Here is a 12092-nt window from a genome sequence, read left to right as displayed (position 1 = left end):
ATTCATAACCCTATCCCAGACCTTAACCATTCATAACCCTATCCCAGACCTTAACCATTCATAACCCTATCCCAGACCTTAACCATTCATAACCCTATCCCAGACCTTAACCAATCATAACCCTATCCCAGACCTTAACCATTCATAACCCTATCCCAGACCTTAACCATTCATAACCCTATCCCAGACCTTAACCATTCATAACCCTATCCCAGACCTTAACCAATCATAACCATATCCCAGACCTTAACCATTCATAACCCTATCCCAGACCTTAACCATTCATAACCCTATCCCAGACCTTAACCATTCATAACCCTATCCCAGACCTTAACCATATAACCCTATCCCAGACCTTAACCAATCATAACCCTATCCCAGACCTTAACCATTCATAACCCTATCCCAGACCTTAACCATTCATAACCCTATCCCAGACCTTAACCATTCATAACCCTATCCCAGACCTTAACCATTCATAACCCTATCCCAGACCTTAACCATTCATAACCCTATCCCAGACCTTAACCATTCATAACCCTATCCCAGACCTTAACCATTCATAACCCTATCCCAGACCTTAACCATTCATAACCCTATCCCAGACCTTAACCCCTTTCTTAACCAATCATAACCCTATCCCAGACCTTAACCATTCATAACCCTATCCCAGACCTTAACCATTCATAACCCTATCCCAGACCTTAACCCCTACCTTAACCATCCATAACCCTATCCCAGACCTTAACCATTCATAACCCTATCCCAGACCTTAACCATTCATAACCCTATCCCAGACCTTAACCATTCATAACCGTATCCCAGACCTTAATCCCTACCTTAACCATCCATAACCCTATCCCAGACCTTAACCATTCTTAACCCTATCCCATACCTTAACCATTCATAACCCTATCCCAAACCTTAACCATTCATAACCCTATCCCAGACCTTAACCCTTACCTTAACCATTCATAACCCTATCCCAGACCTGTTGTTTGATGTGGTTGTTGTTGTGGTTGTGGTTGTTGTTGTGGATGTGGTTGTTGTTGTGGTTGTTGTTGTGGATGTGGTTGTTGTTGAGGTGGTTGTTGTTGTTGTGGTTGTGGTTGTGGTGGTTGTTGTGTTGTGGATGTGGTTGTTGTTTGATGTGGTTGTTGTTGTTTGTGTGGTTGTTGTTGTGGTTGTGGTTGTTGTGTGGTTGTGGTTGTTGTTGTGGTTGTGGTTGTTGTGAGGTGGTTGTTGTTGTTGTGGTTGTGGTGGGTGGTTGTTGTGTTGTGGATGTGGTGTTGTTGTGGTGGTTGTTGTTGTTGTGGTGGTGGTGGTTGTTGTTGTGGTGTGGTGTGGTTGTTGTTGAGGTGGTTGTTGTGGTGTTGTGGTTGTGGTTGTGGTGGTTGTGGTGGTGGTGTGGTGGTTGTTGTGGTGGTTGTGGTTGTTTGTGGTTGTGGTGGTTGTTGTGGTGTGGTGGTTGTGGTGGTTGTTGTGGTGGTTGTTGTGGTTGTGGTGGTTGTGGTGGTTGTTGTGGTTGTGGTGGTGGTGGTGGTGGTTGTTGTGGTGGTTGTGGTGGTGGTTGTGGTGGTTGTGGTGGTTGTGGTTGTGGTTGTTGTGGTGGTTGTTGTGTTGTGGTGGTTGTTGTGGTTGTGGTGGTTGTTGTGGTGGTTGTTGTGGTTGTGGTGGTTGTTGTGGTGGTTGTGTGGTGGTTGTGGTGGTTGTGGTTGTTGTGGTGGTGGTTGTGGTTGTTGTGGTGGTTGTGGTGGTGGTTTTGTTCTGGTTGTGCTGGTTGTTGTGGTGGTTGTGGTGGTTGTGGTTGTGGTGGTTGTGGTGGTTGTGGTGGTGGTTGTGGTGTGTGGTGTGGTTGTGGTTGTGGTGGTTGTGTGTGGTTGTGGTTGTGGTGGTGGTGGTTGTTGTGGTGGTTGTAGTTGTTGTGGTGGTTGTGGTTGTTGTTGTGGTGGTTGTGGTTGTTGTGGTGGTTGTGGTGGTTGTTGTGGTGGTTGTGGTTGTGGTGGTGGTTGTGGTGGTTGTGGTTGTTGTTGTGGTGGTTGTGGTTGTTGTGGTGGTTGTTGTGGTGGTTGTGGTGGGGGTTGTGTTGTTGTGGTTGTGTTTGTTGTGGTGGTTGTTGTGGTGGTTGTGGTGGTTGTGGTGGTTGTGATTTTTGTGGTGTTGTGGTGGGGGTTGGGGGTTGTGGTTGTTGTGGTTGTTGTGGTGGTTGTGGTGGTTGTGGTTGTGGTGGTTGTGGTTGTTGTGGTGGTTGTTGTGGTTGTGGTGGTTGTGGTGGTTGTTGTGGTGGTTGTGGTGGTTGTTGTGATTGTTGTGGTTGTTGTGCTGGTTGTGGTGGTTGTTGTGGAGGCGGTTGTGGTTGTGGTTCTTGTGGTTGTGGTGGTTGTTGTGGTGGGGGTTGTGGTTGTGGTTGTTGTGGTTGTGGTGGTTTTTGTTGTGGTTGTTGTGGTGGTTGTGGTTGTTGTGCTGGTTGTGGTGGTTGTGGTGGTTGTTGTGATTGTTGTGGTTGTTGTGCTGGTTGTGTGGTGGTTGTTGTGGAGGCGGTTGTGGTTGTGGTTGTTGTGGTTGTGGTGGTTGTTGTGGTGGGGGTTGTGGTTGTGGTTGTTGTGGTTGTGGTGGTTTTTGTTGTGGGGGTTGTGGTTGTTGTGCTGGTAGTGTGGTTGTTGTGGTGGTTGTGGTTGTGGTGGTTGTTGTGGTGGGGGTTGTGGTGGGGGTTGTTGTGGTGGTTGTTGTGGTGGTTGTTGTGGTGGTTGTGGTTGTGGTGGTTGTTGTGGTTTTTGTTGTGGTTGTGATTGTTGTGGTTGTTGTGGTTGTGGTGGTTGTTGTGGTGGTTGTTGTGGTGGGGGTTGTGGTGGTTGTGGTGGTTGTGGTGGTTGTTGTTGTGGTGGTGGTTGTTGTGGTGGTTGTTGTGGTTGTGGTGGTTGTGATGGTTGTGGTGGTTGTTGTGGTGGTGGTGGTTGTTGTGGTGGTTGTGGTGGTTGTGGTGGTTGTGGTGGTTGTTGTGGTGGTGGTTGTTGTGGGTGGATGTGGTGGTTGTTGTGGTGGTTGTGGTTGTTGTTGTGGTGGATGTGGTGGTTGTTGTGGTGGTTGTGGTTGTTGTTGTGGTGGTTGTGGTTGTGGTTGTGGAGGTTGTGGTGGTGGTTGTTGTGGTTGTTGTGGTGGATGTGGTGGTTGTTGTGGTGGTTGTGGTTGTTGTTGTGGTGGATGTGGTGGTTGTTGTGGTGGTTGTGGTTGTTGTTGTGGTGGTTGTGGTGGTGGTTGTGGTGGTTGTGGTTGTTGTTGTGGTGGTTGTGGTGGTGGTGGTTGTTGTGGTGGTTGTGGTGGTGGTTGTTGTGGTGGTTGTGGTTGTTGTTGTGGAGGTTGTGGTGGTGGTTGTTGTGGTGGTTGTGGTTGTTGTTGTGGAGGTTGTGGTGGTTGTGGTTGTTGTTGTGGTGGTGGTTGTTGTTGTTGTTATTTGTGTGCTCCGATATAGTGGGGATATGAAATGTGAAAGCGAGTGTTTGAAGGGAAGCTTCCCAAAGCTAAACTTCTGCACCAGTCAACACCTCTCCTCAGAGATGGTCACACACACACACACACACACACACACACACACACACACACACACACACACACACACACACACACACACACACACACACACACACACACACGTAAGCAAGTGTGATGCTGCATTTTCCACAGGGTTAGGGTTGCTGCTAGATGGGATGGAAGCAGAACACACACCATGCTGATAGATGGGATGGAAGCAGAACACACCATGCTGCTAGATGGGATGGGAGCAGAACACACCATGCTGCTAGATGGGATGGAAGCAGAACACACACCATGCTGCTAGATTGGATGGGAGCAGAACACACCATGCTGCTAGATGGGATGGAAGCAGAACACACCATGCTGCTAGATGGGATGGAAGCAGAACACACCATGCTGCTAGATGGGATGGGAGCAGAACACACCATGCTGGTAGATGGGATGGAAGCAGAACACACCATGCTGCTAGATGGGATGGGAGCAGAACACACACCATGCTGCTAGATGGGATGGGTGCAGACATTTACATTGATGGAAGCTACTATCTATCTGCAATATTAAAGCTGATCTCTCTCGTTCTCTCTCTCTCTCTCTCTCGCTCTCTCTCTCTCTCTCTCTCCAGTTTCTCCTTATCTTCCTTCTCTCTCATTCCTCAGTTTTGTAAATTCTTTCCAATGTGCCAAGTAATTATCTTTTTGTTTTCAAATTATTTGGTTGGGTCTAATTGTGTTGCTGTCCTGGGGTCTGTGGGGTCTCTCTCTGTCCCTGTCCCTGTTTCTGTCTCTTTCTCCCTCTTTCTCTCTCTGTTTCTCTCTGTTTCTCTCTCAGTTTCTCTCTCTCTCTCTCTGTCTCTTTCTCTTTCTCTGTCTCTCTCTCTCTCTCTCTCTCTGTCTCTCTCTCTCTGTCTCTCTCTCTCTCTGTCTCTCTCTCTCTCTCTCTCTCTCTCTCTCTCTATCTCTGTCTCTCTCTCTCTCTCTCTCTCTCTCTCTCTCTCTCTCTCTCTCTCTCTCTCTCTCTCTCTCTCTCTCTCTCTCTCTCTCTCTCTCTCTCTCTCTCTCTCTCTGTATTCAATTCAGGTTAAATTTAAGGGCTTTATTGGCATGGGAAACATATGTTAACATTGCGAAAGTAAGTGAAATAGAAAAGTGAAAAAAACCCATCAAAATGAACAATAAACATTACACTTGCTTTCTCTCTCTCGATCCCCAGTCTCTCCCCCTCCCTGTCTCTCTTTCCCTCTCTCTTTTTCTCTCGATCCCCAGTCTCTCCCCCTCCCTGTCTCTCTTTCCCTCTCTCTTTTTCTCTCGATCCCCAGTCTCTCCCCCTCCCTGTCTCTCTTTCCCTCTCTCTTTTTCTCTCGATCCCCAGTCTCTCCCCTCTCCCTGTCTCTCTTTCCCTCTCTCTTTTTCTCTCGATCCCCAGTCTCTCCCCCCCTCTCTCTCTTTCTTTCTCTCTCGATCCCCAGTCTCTCCCCCTCCCTGTCTCTCTTTCCCTCTCTCTTTTTTTCTCGATCCCCAGTCTCTCCCCCTCCCTCCCTCTCTCTCTTTCTCTCTCGATCCCCAGTCTCTCCCCCCTCCCTGTCTCTCTTTCCCTCTCTCTTTTTCTCTCGATCCCCAGTCTCTCCCCCTCCCTGTCTCTCTTTCCCTCTCTCTTTTTCTCTCGATCCCCAGTCTCTCCCCCTCCCTCTCTCTCTTTCTCTCTCGATCCCCAGTCTCTCCCCCTCCCTGTCTCTCTTTCCCTCTCTCTTTTCCTCTCGATCCCCAGTCTCTCCCCCTCCCTGTCTCTCTTTCCCTCTCTCTTTTTCTCTCAATCCCCAGTCTCTCCCCCTCCCTGTCTCTCTTTCCCTCTCTCTTTTTCTCTCGATCCCCAGTCTCTCCCCCTCCCTGTCTCTCTTTCTCTATCGATCCCCAGTCTCTCCCCCTCCCTCCCTCTCCCTATTTCTCTCTCTCTCTTTTCTCTCTCTCTCTTTTCTTTTCTCTTTCTCTCTCTCTCTCGATCCCCAGTCTCTCCTTTTCTCCCCCTCTCCCTCTCTCGATCCCCAGTCTCTCCTCCTCTCCCCCTCTCTCTCTCTCTCTCTCTCGATCCCCAGTCTCTCCTCCTCTCCCCTCTCTCTTTCTCTCTCTCTCTCGATCCCCAGTCTCTCCTCCTCTCCCCCTCTCTCTTTCTCTCTCTCTCTCGATCCCCAGTCTCTCCTCCTCTCCCCTCTCTCCCCCTCTCTCTCTCTCGATCCCCAGTCTCTCCTCCTCTCCCTCTCTCGATCCCCAGTCTCTCCTCCTCTCCCCCTCTCTCTCTCGATCCCCAGTCTCTCCTCCTCTCCCCCCTCTCTCTCGATCCCCAGTCTCTCCTCCTCTCCCCTCTCTCTCTCGATCCCCAGTCTCTCCTCCTCTCCCCCTCTCTCTCTCGATCCCCAGTCTCTCCTCCTCTCCCCCTCTCTCTCTCTCGATCCCCAGTCTCTCCTCCTCTCCCCCTCTCTCTCTCGATCCCCAGTCTCTCCTCCTCTCCCCCTCTCTCTCTCTCGATCCCCAGTCTCTCCTCCTCTCCCCTCTCTCTCTCGATCCCCAGTCTCTCTCCTCTCCCCCTCTCTCTCTCTCGATCCCCAGTCTCTCCTCCTCTCCCCTCTCTCGATCCCCAGTCTCTCCTCCTCTCCCCCTCTCTCTCTCTCGATCCCCAGTCTCTCCTCCTCTCCCCTCTCTCGATCCCCAGTCTCTCCTCCTCTCCCCCTCTCTCTCTCGATCCCCAGTCTCTCCTCCTCTCCCCTCTCTCTCTCTCTGTCTGTCTGAAAGGAGGCTGGGGGCGTTGGAAGTAGCAGAATTCCAGAGACAAAGGTTGAGCTGCTTTACAGAGCAGAGAAGCCAGAGTGAAAGGCTACTGAAGGCCACAGCCTCAGGGCTCGCTAACATACATACCACCACTCTATACACACACACACACACACACACACACACACACACACACACACACACACACACACACACACACACACACACACACACAGAAAGAATACATGAGAGATGAAAAGAGAGAGAGAGATTAAATGTATGAGTTTGTGTGAAGAAGAGAGTGTTTCAATAAAATCTAACAATCATGAACTCAGCGTCAGTCAATCTGTCGTGTATCTTTTAATAAAGATCATTGATCTGTCTGTCCTGTCACTCTGTGGTGGATGGAGTCACTCTGATCCTGCTTCACTCTGTGGTGGGTGGAGTCACTCTGAACCTGCTTCACTCTGTGGTGGATGGAGTCACTCTGATCCTGCTTCACTCTGTGGTGGGTGGAGTCACTCTGATCCTGCTTCACTCTGTGGTGGGTGGAGTCACTCTGAACCTGCTTCACTCTGTGGTGGGTGGAGTCACTCTGAACCTGCTTCACTCTGTGGTGGATGGAGTCACTCTGATCCTGCTTCACTCTGTGGTGGGTGGAGTCACTCTGATCCTGCTTCACTCTGTGGTGGGTGGAGTCACTCTGAACCTGCTTCACTCTGTGGTGGGTGGAGTCACTCTGATCCTGCTTCACTCTGTGGTGGGTGGAGTCACTCTGATCCTGCTTCACTCTGTGGTGGGTGGAGTCACTCTATCATCTGTATGACCCTGTCCTTAGTTACCCTGGTTACAGCATCATCAGTATGACCGTTACCCTGGTTACGGTATCATCAGGTCATGACAGCAACTGTCGGGCCTTTGTCCAATCAGTGAGCTCTAGGGTCGTTATGGTGATGACAGGTATAGTCTGGAGCAATCAGGCGTTGAGTGTCAGCACTCAGCTACGTGCAAACGTCTACAGAAATGTCAACATTACTTCACTCTCTCCCCTCTCCCTCTCTCTCCCCTCTACAGTATATCTCTGTCTCTCCCCTCTCCCTCTCCCTCTCTCTCCCTCTACAGTATCTCTCTGTCTCTCCCCTCCCTCTCTCTCCCCTCTACAGTATCTCTCTGTCTCTCCCTCTCCTCTCTCTCTCCCGTCTCCTCTACAGTATCTCTCTGTCTCTCCCTCTCCCTCTCCTCTCTCTCCCCCTCTACAGTATCTCTCTGTCTCTCCCCTCTCCCTCTCTCTCCCTCTACAGTATCTCTCTGTCTCTCCCCTCTCCCTCTCTCTCTCCGTCTCCTCTACAGTATCTCTCTGTCTCTCCCTCTCCCTCTCTCTCCCTCTACAGTATCTCTCTATCCCTCCTCTCCCTCTCTCTCCCCGTCTCCTCTACAGTATCTCTCTGTCTCTCCCCTCTCCCTCTCTCTCTCTCTCTCCCGTCTCCTCTACAGTATCTCTCCCACTCTCTCTCCTCTCCTCCCTCATCTCTCTCTCTCCCCCATCCCTCTCCTCTACAGTATCTCTCCCACTCTCTCTCCTCTCCTCCCTCATCTCTCGCTCCCCCCTCCCTCTCCTCTACAGCATCTCTCCCTCCCTCTCCCCTCAACAGTAACTCTCCCACTCTCTCTCCTCTCCTCCCTCATCTCTCTATCTCTCCCTCCCCTCTCCTCTACAGTATCTCTCCCACTCTCTCTCCTCTCCTCCTTCATCTCTCTATCTCTCCAGTGATGTCCTCAGAGAGAATGAGTGTATAACCTGAATAATAACAGTCTGATGAGGAGAAATTATGGTCTGATTACTTCTACATTGATTCATCCCAGACATTAGCCTCTACCCTCCTCCTCTATCAACTAGCCTCCCTCATAGTAGTAGAGACAAGAGAGAGACAGAGAAAGAGAGGTAAACAAGAGAGAAACAGAGAGACAGAGAGACAGAGAGACAGACAGAAGGGGAGGAGAGAGAGAGAGAGAGACAGACAGATTCAGAGAGAGACGAGAGAGAGAGAGAGAGAGAGAGACAGAGAGAGACAGAGACAGAGACAGAGAGACAGAGAGAGAGCGAGAGACAGAGACAGAGAGAGAGACAGAGACAGAGAGAGACAGAGACAGAGACAGAGACAGAGACAGAGAGAGACATGGAGAGAGAGAGACAGAGAGAGACAGAGAGACAGAGAGAGCGAGGAGACAGAGACAGAGAGAGAGAGAGAGAGAGAGACAGAGAGAGACAGAGAGAGAGACAGAAGGGGGAGGAGAGAATAAAATAAGAATTCAGTTGAAACAATCAGAAATCTAAAGTCTCTTTTTTTTTTTTTCAGAAATAAATAAATATACTGATATTGATCCAGATCGTCCAATCATTCGGTTTTAGTTGTTAGAGGTTAGAAAGAGAGAGATAGACACAGACAGACAGACAGACAGAGAGAGATATTCTCTGTCCTCCCTCCCTCTCTTCCCTCTCCTCCCTCTCTGCCCTCTCTGCCTTCTCCTCCCTCTCCTCCCTCTCCTCCTCCCTCTCTCGCTCTCTGCCCTCTCCTCCCTCTCTGCCCTCTCCTCCCTCTCCTCGCTCTCTGCCCTCTCCTCCCTCTCTGCCTTCTCCTCCCTCTCCTCCCTCTCTCTCCTCCCTCTCCTCCCTCTCTGCCCTCTCCTCCCTCTCTGCCCTCTCCTCCCTCTCCTCTCTCTCTGCCCTCTCCTCCATATCTCCTCCCTATCTCCTCCCTCTCCTCCCTCTCTCCTCCTCTCTCCCCCTCCTCCCCACTCTGCCCTCTCCTCCCTTTCTGCCCTCTGCCCCCTCCTCCCTCTCCTCCCTCTCTGCCCTCTCCTCCCTCTCCTCCCTCTCCTCCCTCTCTGCCCTCTCTGCCCTCTCCTCCCTCTCTGCCCTCCTTCCATCTCTCCTCCCTATCTCCTCCCTCTCCTCCCTCTCTCCTTCCTCTCCCCCTCTCCTCCTCTCTGCCCTCCCTCCCTATCTCCTCCCTCTCCTCCCCCTCTCCTCCCTCTCCCCCTCCTCCCTCTCTGCCCCCTCCTCCCTCTCTCCCTCTCTGCCCTCTCCTCCCTCTCCTCCCTCTCCTTCCTCTCTGCCCTCCCCCTCTCTGCCCTCTCCTCCCTCTCTGCCCTCTCTGCCCTCTCCTCCTCTCCCTCTCTGCCCTCTCCTCCCTCTCCTCCCTCTCTCCTCCCTCTCTGCCCTCTCTGCCCTCTCTGCCCTCTCCTCCCTCTCTGCCCTCTCCTCCCTTCTGCCCTCTCTCCCTCTCCTCCCTCTCCTCCCTCTCTTCCCTCTCTGCCAGTCCTCCCTCTCTCCCTCTCTCCCTCTCTCCCTCTCTGCCCTGTCCTCCCTCTCTGCCCTCTCTGCTCCCTCTCTGCCCTCTCATCCCTCTCCTCCCTCTCCTCCCTCTCTGCCCTCTCCTCCCTCTCCTCCCTCTCTTCCTCTCTCCTCCCTCTCCTCTCTCATCCCTCTCCTCCCTCTCTGCCCTCTCCTCCCTCTCCTCGCTCTCTGCCCTCTCCTCCCTATCTCCTCCCTATCTCCTCCCTCTCCTCCCCTCTCCTTCTCTCTCCCTCTCCTCCCTCTCTGCCCTCTCCTCCCTCTCCTCCCTCTCCGCCCTCTCTGCCCTCTCCTCCCTCTCTGCCCTCTCCTCCCTCTCTGCCCTCTCCTCCCTCTCCTCTCTCTGCCCTCTCCTCCATATCTCCTCCCTATCTCCTCCCTCTCCTCCCTCTCCTCCCTCTCTCCTTCCTCTCTCCCCTCCTCCCTCTCTGCCCTCTCCTCCCTCTCCTCCCTCTCCGCCCTCTCCGCCCTCTCTGCCCTCTCCTCCCTCTCTGCCCTCTCTCCCTCTCTGCCTTCTCCTCCCTCTCTGCCCTCTCCACCCTCTCCTCCCTCTCCACCATCTCTTCTCTCTGCCCTCTCCTCCCTCTCTGGCCTCCCTCTCCACCATCTCTCCTCTCTGCCCTCTCCTCCCTCTCTCTCCCTCTCCTCCCTCTCTGCCCTCTCCTCCCTCTCTGCCCTCTCTGCCCTCTGCCCCCTCCTCTCTCTCTCCCTCTGCCCTCTCCTCCCTCTCCTCCCTCTCCTCCCTCTCCTCCCTCTCTGCCCTCTCTCCCTCTCCTCCCTCTCTGCCCCCTCCTCCCTCTCTGCCCTCTCCTCCCTCTCCTCCCTCTCCTTCCTCTCTGCCCTCTCCTCCCTCTCTGCCCTCTCCTCCCTCTCTCCCTCTCTGCCCTCTCTGCCCCCTCCTCCCTCTCCTCCCTCTCTGCCCTCTCATCCCTCTCCTCCTCTCTCCTCCTCTCTGCCCTCTCTGCCCTCTCCTCCCTCTCTGCCCTCTCCTCCCTTTCTGCCTCTCCTCCCTCTCTGCCCTCTCCTCCCTCTCTCTCCCTCTCCTCCCTCTCTGCCCTCTCCTCCCTCTCCTCCCTCTCTTCCCTCTCTCTCCCTCTCTCTCTCTCTCCCTCTCCTCCCTCTCTGCCCTCTCTCCCTCTCTCTCTCTCTGCCCTCTCTCCATCTCTCCTCCCTATCTCCTCCCTCTCCTCCCTCTCTCCTTCTCTCTCCCTCTCCTCCCTCTCTGCCCTCTCCTCTCTCCTCCCTCTCTCTGCCCTCTCTTCCCTCTCTCTCCCTCTCTGCCCTCTCTGCCCTCTCCTCCCTCTCCTCCCCTCTCTCTCCTCCCTCTCCTCGCTCTCTGCCCTCTCCTCCCTCTCTCTGCCCTCTCTCTCCCTCTCTCTGCTCTCTGCCCTCTCCTCCCTCTCTGCCCTCTCTCCCTCTCTCTCGCTCTCTGCCCTCTCCTCCATATCTCCTCCCTATCTCCTCCCTCTCCTCCCTCTCTCCTTCCTCTCCCTCCTCCCTCTCTGCCCTCTCCTCCCTTTCTGCCCTCTGCCCCCTCCTCCCTCTCCTCCCTCTCTGCCCTCTCCTCCCTCTCCTCCCTCTCCTCCCTCTCCCTCCCCTCTCTGCCCTCTCCTCCTCCCTCTCTCGCTCTCTGCCCTCTCCTCCCTATCTCTCCTCCCTCTCTCCTCCCTCTCCTCCCTCTCTCCTTCCTCTCTCTGCCTCCTCCCTCTCTGCCCTCTCCCTATCTCCTCCCTCTCCTCCCTCTCTCCTTCTCTCTCCCTCTCCTCCCTCTCTGCCCCTCTCCTCCCTCTCTCCCTCTCTGCCCTCTCCTCCCTCTCCTCCCTCTCCTTCCCTCTCTGCCCTCTCCTCCCTCTCTGCCCTCTCCTCCCTCTCTGCCCTCTCTGCCCTCTCCTCTCCTCCCTCTCCTCTCTCTCTGCCCTCTCATCCCTCTCTCCCTCTCCTCCCTCTCTGCCCTCTCTGCCCTCTCCTCCCCTCTCTGCCCTCTCCTCCCTTTCTGCCCTCTCCTCCCTCTCCTCCCTCTCTCTCTCTCTTCCCTCCTCTCTGCACACTCCTCCCTCTCTCTGCTCCCTCTCTGCCCCTCTCCTCCCTCTCTGCCCTCTCTCCCTTTCTGCCCTCTCCTCCCCTCTCTGCCCTCTCATCCCTCTCCTCCCTCTCCTCCCTCTCTGCCCTCTCCTCCCTCTCTTCCCTCTCTCCCTCCCTCTCTCTCTCATCCCTCTCCTCCCTCTCTCTGCCCTCTCCTCCCTCTCCTCGCTCTCTGCCCTCTCCTCCATATCTCCTCCCTATCTCCTCCCTCTCCTCCCTCTCTCCTTCCTCTCTCCCCCTCCTCCCTCTCTGCCCTCTCCTCCCTCTCTGCCCTCTCCTCCCTCTCCTCGCTCTCTGCCCTCTCCTCCATATCTCCTCCCTATCTCCTCCCTCTCCTCCCTCTCCTCCCTCTCTCCTTCCTCTCT

The sequence above is a fragment of the Oncorhynchus tshawytscha genome, unplaced genomic scaffold (genome assembly GCF_018296145.1).
Source record: "Oncorhynchus tshawytscha isolate Ot180627B unplaced genomic scaffold, Otsh_v2.0 Un_contig_10860_pilon_pilon, whole genome shotgun sequence".
In the NCBI taxonomy this organism is placed as follows: Eukaryota; Metazoa; Chordata; class Actinopteri; order Salmoniformes; family Salmonidae; genus Oncorhynchus; species Oncorhynchus tshawytscha.
This window is presented reverse-complemented; position numbering follows the sequence as displayed.